Source organism: Lipotes vexillifer, unplaced genomic scaffold (genome assembly GCF_000442215.2).
Source record: "Lipotes vexillifer unplaced genomic scaffold, Lipotes_vexillifer_v1.1 scaffold772, whole genome shotgun sequence".
NCBI classification, from domain to species: Eukaryota; Metazoa; Chordata; class Mammalia; order Artiodactyla; family Lipotidae; genus Lipotes; species Lipotes vexillifer.
In genome coordinates this window covers 705,216-714,550 of record NW_006796998.1, presented here as the reverse complement: position 1 = coordinate 714,550, position 9,335 = coordinate 705,216, and the positions used below count along the sequence as shown (strand labels likewise).

The following is a 9,335-nucleotide window of genomic DNA, read 5'->3' as shown; positions in this document are numbered from 1 at the left end:
GCTATTATGAATAGTGCTTATATGAACATTCATGTACAAGTTCTTATATAGTCATAATGCCTTTCTCTAGGATATTTACCTAGGAGTGGAATTGCTATTTACTATGATAATTATATATCTAGCCTTTTAAGAAACTCCTAAGCTGTAAGTGGTTGGAATATTTTACATCTCACTAACAATGTGTGAGACTTCCAGTTTCTCCACATCGTTGCCAACATTTGTTACTGTCTGTCTTTGTGATTATAACTATTCTACTGAGTGAAGTGGTATCTTGTGGTTTTGATTTACATTTTCCTAATGAACAATGATGTTAATATTCTTTTCAAGTACTTATTGGCTATATATATATATATATATATATATATATATGTGTGTGTGTGTATGTATATTTGGAGAAATGTTGATTGATATTCCTTGCCCAATATTTAGTTGGGGTATTTTTCTTCTTTAGCTGAGTTGAAGGTACTGTTTACAAGTTGTTTGTCAATTATATGATTTGCTCCAATTTTATGGGGTTTTCTTATTAAGACTTTTTAATTGACATATTTGACATTTTATTGACATATATTGATTTAAAATGTGTTAGTTTCTGGTATACAGCAAAGTGATTCAGTTATACATATATATACATATGTTCTTTTTCATATTCTTTTACATTATGTTTTATTACAGGATATTGAATATAGTTCTCTGTGCTATATAATAGGACCTTGTTGGTTATCCATTCTATTTATAATCGTGTGCATCTGCTAATCCCAAACTCCCAATCCAATCCTCCCCTGCACCCCGCCCCTTGGCAACTACAAATCTGTTCTCTGTCTGTGAGTCTGTTTCTGTTTTGTAAATAAGTTAATTTGTGTCATATTTTAGGTTCCACATAGAAGTGATATCATATGGTATTTGTCTTTCTCTTTCTGACTTACTTCACTTAGTATGATAATTTCTAGGTCCACCCATGTGGACCACCCATGACATTATTTCATTCTTTTTTTTATGGCTAAGTAGTACACCACTGTATATATATACCACATGTTCTTTATCCATTCATCTGTCTATGGACGTTGTTTCAGTTTGTTTCTGTGTCTTGGCTCTTGTAAATAGTGCTGCTATGAACACAGGAGTGCATGTATCTTTTAGAATTATAGTTTCGTATTAAGACATTTTTTAAAATGATTAAGACATCATTATTACACAAAGTCCATAGTTTACCTTGTGGTGCACTCTTGGTGCTATACACTCTATGAGTTTGGACAAATGAATACTGACATGCATTGTTATTATGGTATCATACAGAGTATTTCCACTGTGCTGAAATCCTTTGTTCTCTGACTATTCATTCCTCCCACTTTTCCACCTCTACCAACAATCCCAGGCAACTGCTGATCTTTTTATTGTCTCCATAGTTTTGCCTTTTCCAGAATGTCATACAGTTGGCATCATATAGCATGTAGTCTTTTCAGATTGACTTTTTCACTTAGTAATATACATTTAGGGTTTCGCAATGTTTTTTCATGGCTTGATAGCTCATTCTTTTTTATCAGTTTATATTATTCCATTGTCTGGATGTACCACTATTTACTTATCCACTCACTTACTGAAGGACATCTTAGTTTTTTCCAAGTTTTGGCAATAATGAGTAAAGCAGTGATAAACATCTGTGTGCAGATTTTTGTGTGAACATAAATTTTCAACACCTTTGGGTAAATACCAGGGAACACAATTGCTGGATTGTATGGTAAAAGTATGTTTAGTTTTGTAAGAAGCTACTAAACTGTCTTCTTAACTGGCTGTGCCATTTTGTATTCCCACTAACAATGTATCAGTGTTCCTATTGCTCCATATCCTCACCAGCATTTGGTATTCTCAGTCTTCTAGATTTTGGCCATTCTAATAGGTGTGTAGGGGTAGCTCATTCTTATTTTAATTTGTATTTCCCCGATCACCTGTGATATGTATCATCTTTTCATATGTTTATTTGCCATCTGTATCCCTTCTTTTGGTGAGGTATCTTTTATGGTCTTTGTCTCATTTTTAATCAAGTTGTTTTCTTATTATTGAGTTTAAGTGTTGTTGGTATATTGTATGTAACAGTCCTTTATAAGATGTTTTTTTCAAATATTTTCTCCCAGTCTGTTGCTTATCTTCTCTTTCTCTTGATATTGTCTTTCACAAGGCAGAGGTTTTTAATTTTCATGAAGTTTTATTTATTAGTTATTTCTCTTATGCATCATGCTTTTGATGTTTTATCTAAAAAGTCATTGTCATAACCAAGGTCATGTATGTTTTCTCCAATGTTATCCTCTTTTAACATTTTGCTTTTCTTTTGCTTTTAACATTTAGGTCTGTGATCTATTTTGAGTTAATTTTTGTGAGGGAAGTATGTCTGTGTCTTGAGTCATTTTTGTCTCCATGTGGATATCCAGTTATTCCAGCAGCATTTGTTGAAGAGACTATCTTTTCTCCATTATATTGCCTTTGCTCCATTATCAAAGACCAGATGACTATATGTGTGGGATTTTGTTCCTGTGCTCTCTATTGTGTTTCATTGATATATGTATATTCTTTTGCCATTACCACACTGTTTTGATTACCATGGCTTTATAGTAAGTCTTGAAGTCAGGTAGTATCAGTAATATTGCTTTGTTCTTCTCCATTAATTTTGTGTTGGCTTTTCTGGCCTCTCCATACAAACTTTAGAAGATTGAGATTGCATGGTATCTATAGATCAAGTTGGAAAGGACTGACATTTTGATAATATTGAATTCTCCTATCCATGAACATGGAATACCTCTCCATTTTTTTTGGTTGTTTTTTGACTTCATGTATCAGACTTCTGTAGTTTCCCCATATATATCTTGAACGTATTTTATTAGATTTATACCTACTACTTTACTTTTCCAGGTGCTAATGTAAATGGTATTGGTTTTAATTTCAATATCCACTTGTTCATTGCTGGTACATATGGAATTGATCGACTTTTGTATATTAACCTTGTATGTTGCTCCAGGAGTTTCCATCAACTTTTTCAAATTTTCTACATAGATGATCATGTCATCTTCAAACAAAGAGAGAATTATGTCTTCCTTCCCAGTCTGTATAATTTTTATTTCCTTTTCTTATCTTATTATAATAGCTAGAACTTCCAGTATGATGTTGAAAAGGAGTGGTCAGAAGGGACATCGTTGCCTTGTACCTGACCTTAGTTAGAAAGCTTCAGGTTTATCACCATTAAGTATGATGTTAGTTGTAGGATTTTTGTAGATATTCTTTATCAAATTGAGGAAGTTTCTTTCTATTAGCTTACTGAGCTTTTTTATCATAAGTGGGTGGTGGATTTTGTCGAATACATTTTTTATTGATTGATATAATCATGTGATTTTGTTTGTTTCAGCTTGTTGATGTGTTGCATTACATTAATTGATTTTTGAATGTTGAACCAGTTTTGCATGCCTGAGATAAATCTCACTTGGTCTCGGTCTACAATTCTTTTTATACATTGTTGGATTCAATATGCTAATATTTTTCAAGGAGTTTTGTGTCAGTGTTCATGAGAGATATTGGTCTGTAATTTTCTTTTAACATGTTTGTCAGGTTTTGGTAATAAGGTAATGTTGGCCTCATAGAATGAGTTGCGAGGTATGTATTTCCTCTGCTTCTATCCTCTGAAAAAGACTGTATAGAACTGATATAAATTCTTCCTTAAATATTTGGTAGAATTCACCAGTGTACACTTGTGGGCCTGCTACTTCTACTTTCTGTCTTGGAAAATTATTTATCATTATTTCAATTTCTTTAGTAGATACAGGCCTATTCAGATTGACTATTTCTTCTTGTGTGAATTTTGGTGAATTGTATTCTTGAAGGAATTGGTCCATTTCATCTAGGTTATCAAAGTTGTGTTCATGGAGTTTTTCATAGTATTCCTTTATTATCCATTTAATGTCTATAGGATATGTAGTGATGTCCCTCTTTCATTTCTAATGTTAGTTTTTGTGTTCTTTCTTCTTTGTTAACCTAGCTGCAGTCTTATCAATTGTATTGACCTCTTCAAGTAACATGTGTTTGGTTTCTTTAGATTTTCTATATTGATTTCCTGTTTTCAATTTCACTGATTTCTACTCTAATTCTTATTTCTAATTTTTTAACTCTGCAGCATGACATTGTTTTTATTATATCAGTTGTAACTCTTCCATTCAGAAATTGGGGACCATCTTCTCATTAAGTTGTTATTCCCTCCTTTTCCCCCAGCTTACAGATAATTTAGGTGCTTTATAAACACTTAAATTATGTGTACATGAAAATTTTATAATAACTTGTACAAATTGTCTTTTTCTAAAAATTATCAAACATGCTATTCAAACATTTAATTTCTAGCTTACATGTATATGACTTCTGAAAATAAAATAAGACTTTTACCATAATATTTTTGTGCCATAAAACATTCTACATAGGGCTTCCCTGGTGGCACAGTGGTTAAGAGTCCACCTGCTAGTGCAGGGGACACGGGTTCGAGCCCTGGTCCAGAAGATCCCACATGCCACAGAGCAACTAAGCCCGTGCACCACAACTGCTGAGCTTGCTCTCTAGAGCCCATGAGCCACAGCTACCAAGCCTGCATGTTGCAACTACTGAAGCTCATGCATCTAGAGCCCATGCTCCACTACAAGAGAAGCCACTGCAATGAGAAGCCTGCTCACCACAACAAAGAGTAGCCCCTGCTCACCACATCTAGAGAAAGCCCATGTGCAGCAACAAAAACCCAATGCAGCCAAAAATAAAATGAATTAATTAATTTTTTGAAAAGTAAAGCTTTTCTCTTTATAATAAGACAAAACATTTTCATTAAAAAAAATTCTACATACATGCATATGATCTAAATATAATACTTTTCTCATTTGGGAAATTCCTATGCAAGTAAGTAAAAAAAAAAAAAAAAAGTGTCCAAATATATCAATTTATCCACTATTAAGATTACTGGGTGCCACCTATTGTTGAATTTTTGCAAGTGCTAACTTTACAAATTCAAAATTGTTATTAAAATCTGGGTTCCGAAAACTGAATTTTGAGAATGCTTTTCTTGTTGGTATGTTTATACTGGCAAAATAAGATCATGAAAAGAATACACATGGTATCAAAATTAGCATAAAATAGCCACATGCCACTTAAATATGTAAAACAGAATTATCATTTCTTACTTCAAATGCAGATTTCTGCCTCTCTTAAATTGTGTCAAAATCTTAAAGGAATATCTAGGTAACTGGAGTATATAGAAAGACACCGTACAGTCAACAATCTAATCAAAACTATGGCTTGATCATACTCCATAATGAGTGTAAGGCAAATGGCTTATTCAAAACATCCATTTACTTACTGGAAGTTGTCAAAGTCAAAAAGGCATCTTTTCTCTCCTTTTAAATAGAAAATGGGGTCTTTTACTTATAAGCTCAACTGCAGCAAAAGAACAAAGTGGGTTTAACATTTTACTTAAGATATTCAGCATTACCAGCTTTTAAAGAGATACAAATGGCTTGGAAACTGCTTTAACAAGTTTCTCTCATGCTAATAAAATTTTGATCTTCTTTAACAGGATCATAGCCAAAAATCCAAATTGTAAAACAATCCTCAAAAAAATTGGAACATAAAATGTTAGTTCAGTTTTGATATTATCAATATTTTCTTTATCATCTCAAATATCATCAAATGGATTATGTATATATCTCCAAGACCAAATGAATTGGTTTTATAGAATTTAACATGCTCAGGATGCTCATCATGTGCCTTCTAGCTTCATCTGCATTGTATTTTAAAATTATATCAGCTTTGGGCTTCCCTGGTGGCGCAGTGGTTGGGAGTCTGCCTGCTAGTGCGGGGGACACGGGTTCGAGCCCTCGTCTGGGAGGATCCCACATGCCACAGAGCAACTAGGCCCGTGAGCCGCAACTGCTGAGCCTGCGCGTCTGGAGCCTGTGCTTCGCAACGGGAGAGGCTGCGATAGTGAGAGGCCCGCGCACCGCAATGAAGAGTGGCCCCCGCTTGCCACAACTGGAGAAAGCCCTTGCACAGAAACGAAAACCCAACACAGCAAAAATAAATTAATTAATTAATAAACTCCTACCCCCAACATCTTCAAAAAAAAAAAAAAAATTATATCAGCTTTGTTATCTTGGTCATTCTTGTAGACCAACCAATATGTCTGAGGTATTTATGCAGATTTTTTGCTCAATTTCCCTCTGAAGTGACATAACCTCTTTATGCCATCAAAATACATCACTTCTAATCATCCATTTCTCAAGATTTTTTATTATTTGAGCATATATTCTTGTTCATCCTCTTTGAACACCAGCTCTCTTTTTTCAGATTCATTCTCATTCTTACCTCTGCATCAGTTTTTACCTTCTTTATCTTTATTCTTGAACATGGCAATAACTGCAGCCTCAAGGTGTCTTTGACTCCTATTCAGGCAGCAGGGATTCTCCAACGGGCTCCAGGGACTACATTAGGACATAGCAGGTGGGGATAGCCAGGTCACCAAGCACTAGAGAGTCTCAAAACCCAGTTCTTCTGAGATCTGTTTGTGTCATTTTTTTTCTTCTGCTTATATGGATTTGATTTGCTATTTTTTCCAGTTTTCTGAGGTGAAAATTTAGATCTTTCTTCTTTTCTAATATATGCATCAAATGCTATAAATTTCCCTCTAAGTATTGCTTTCACTGCATCCCACAAACTTTGGCAAGTTGTGTTTTCATTTTCATTTTGTTCAAAATAGTTTTTAGTTTCACTTGAGATTTCTTCTTTGATCCATATGTTATTTAGAAGTGTATTGTTTAGTCTTCACATATTTGGGGATCTTTCACTTATATTTCTGTTACTGATTTCTAGTTTAATTCCATTGTGGTCTGAGAGCAGACATTGTAAGATTTCTATTCTTTAAGTTTGTTAAGGTATGCTTTATGGCCCATAATGTAGTCTATCTTGGTAAATGTTCTATGTGAACTTGAAAAGAATATGTATTCTATTGTTGTTGGAAAAAGTAGTCTGTAGATGTCCATAATATTCAGTTGATTGATGGTTTCATTGAGTTCACCTATGTCCTTACTGATTTTTTGCCTGCTGCATCTGTTCATTTCTGTAAAAAGGTGTTGAAGTTTCCAACTATGACAATGAATGCATGTATTTCTCCTTTCAGTTCTATTAGTGTTTGCCTTACTGAGTTTAATGCTCTGTTGCCTGGCACATATATGTTAAGAATTGTTATGTCTTCTTGGAGAATTGACTCCTTTATCATCATGTTATGCTATTCTTTAACCCTGATAAATTTTCTTGCTTTGAAGTCTGCTTAGACTGAAATTAGTATAGCTACTCCTGCATGCTTTTGATTAGTGTTATATGGTATATTTTCCTCCATTCACTTACTTTTAATCTATCTGTGTCTATATTTAAAGTTAGTTTCTTGTAGGCAACATACAGTTGAGTCTTGCTTTTTTGCTCCACTCTGACAGTCTGTTTAATTGGCATATTTAGCCTATTGACTACAAAGTGATTATTGACATAGTTTGATCAATATTTACTGTATTCCTTACTGTTTTCTATTTGTTGTCTTTGTTCTTTTTTTCTGTTTTTGTTTTCCATGCTTTTTCTGCCTTTTGTGGTTTTAGTTAAGAATTTTATGATTCCATTTTCTGTCTTAGCTTTTATTTGTTATACTTTTGTTTTTTTTATTTTTTTTTAAGCGGTTGCCCTGGAGTTCACAATATACATACACAGGTAATCCAAATCCACTTCCAAATAACACTGCATCACTTCGTAGGTAGTGTAGCTTCTAATAACAAAATAATTCTAATTCATCCCTTTTGTGCTTTTTAAATTGCTGTCATTCATTTCACTTATCTATAAGCATGCACAAACATATATAAATACATAAGATATATACATAAGCATACATAATCTATAAATTGTTGGTATTATTATTTTGAACAAACTGTTGGTTGTTAAATCAAGAATAAGAAAAATAGCAGTTTTTACTTTACCTTCACTGACTACTTTTTCAATACTCTTCCTTACTTTATATAGATCTGAATTTCTGACCTATATTATTTTTCTTCTCTTTAAAGATCTTTTCTTTCCCAGCTTTACTGAGATATAATTTATATATAACACTGCATAAGATTAAGATGTACAATATGATGATTTGATATACATAGATAATGATTAAAAAATTATTACATAGACATGATTACCACAAAAGTTAGTTAACATATCCATCACACCCATCACTTCATAGAACTACTTTTTTTTTTTTTTGGTGGTGAGAAATTTTAAGATTTACTCTCTTAACAACTTTTAAGTATACAGTACAATATTGTTAAAACTACTCATCATGCTTTACATTAGATCCTCAGAAGTTATTCATCTTATAATTGGAAGATGTACCCTTTGACAACTTTCACCTATTTCCCCAACCTTGCACACTGCCCTCCATCCCTGGGAACCAACAATCCACTCTGTTTCTATGTGGGTTTTTTGTTGTTGTTGTTTATATTCCACATAAGGGTGAGATTACACAACATTTGTCTTTCTCTGTATGACTTATTTCACATAACGTGATATCCTCAAGTTTCATTCATGTTGTCACAAATTACAGGATTTCTTTCTGGAGGTTTTACAGTTTCAGGTTTTATGTATGTCTTTAATCTATTTTGAGTTAATTTTTGTGAGATAGGAGTCCAGTTTTATTATTTTACATGTTAATATTCAGTTTTTCCACTACCATTTGTTGAAGAGACATTTTCCTTTTGAATATGCTTGGTTTCCTTGTCAAGTAATAGTTGACCATATATGTGTGATCTTATTTCTGAGCTATCAGTTCTGTTTCATTGGTCTATGTGTCTGTTTTTATGACAGTATCATAGCTTTAAAGTGTAATTTGAAATCAGGAAGTGTGACACCTGCAGCTTTGTTCTTTCTAAAGATTGCTTTAGCTATTTAAGGTCTTTTGTGGTTCCAAACTAATTTTAGAATTGTTTTTTCAGTTCTGTTTAAAATGCCATTGGAAATTTGATAGGGATTGTATTAAATCTATAGATGAGTTTGGGTAGTAGGTCCATGAGGTTTTAAAAAGATTAATTCTATGATCTATAAACATGGGATATCTTTCCATTTATTTGTCTTATTCAATTTCTTTCATCAATGTCTTATAGTTTTCAAGGTACAGACCTTTCACCTCCTTGGTTAAATTTATTCCCAAGAATTTTGTTTTTTATTTTATTGTTAATGAGATTATTTAGTTCTTTTATAGATAATTTGTTGTTAATATATAAAAATGAAACTGATTTTCT

At 32.9% G+C, this 9,335-nt stretch overlaps 1 pseudogene; it reads right to left on the bottom strand.

Moving 5' to 3' along the window:
* Positions 1–5,554: 5,554 nt before the first annotated feature.
* On the bottom strand, positions 5,555–6,418 carry LOC103078812 (eukaryotic translation initiation factor 1A, X-chromosomal pseudogene; annotated as a pseudogene).
* Between the last annotated feature and the right edge of the window lie 2,917 nt (positions 6,419–9,335).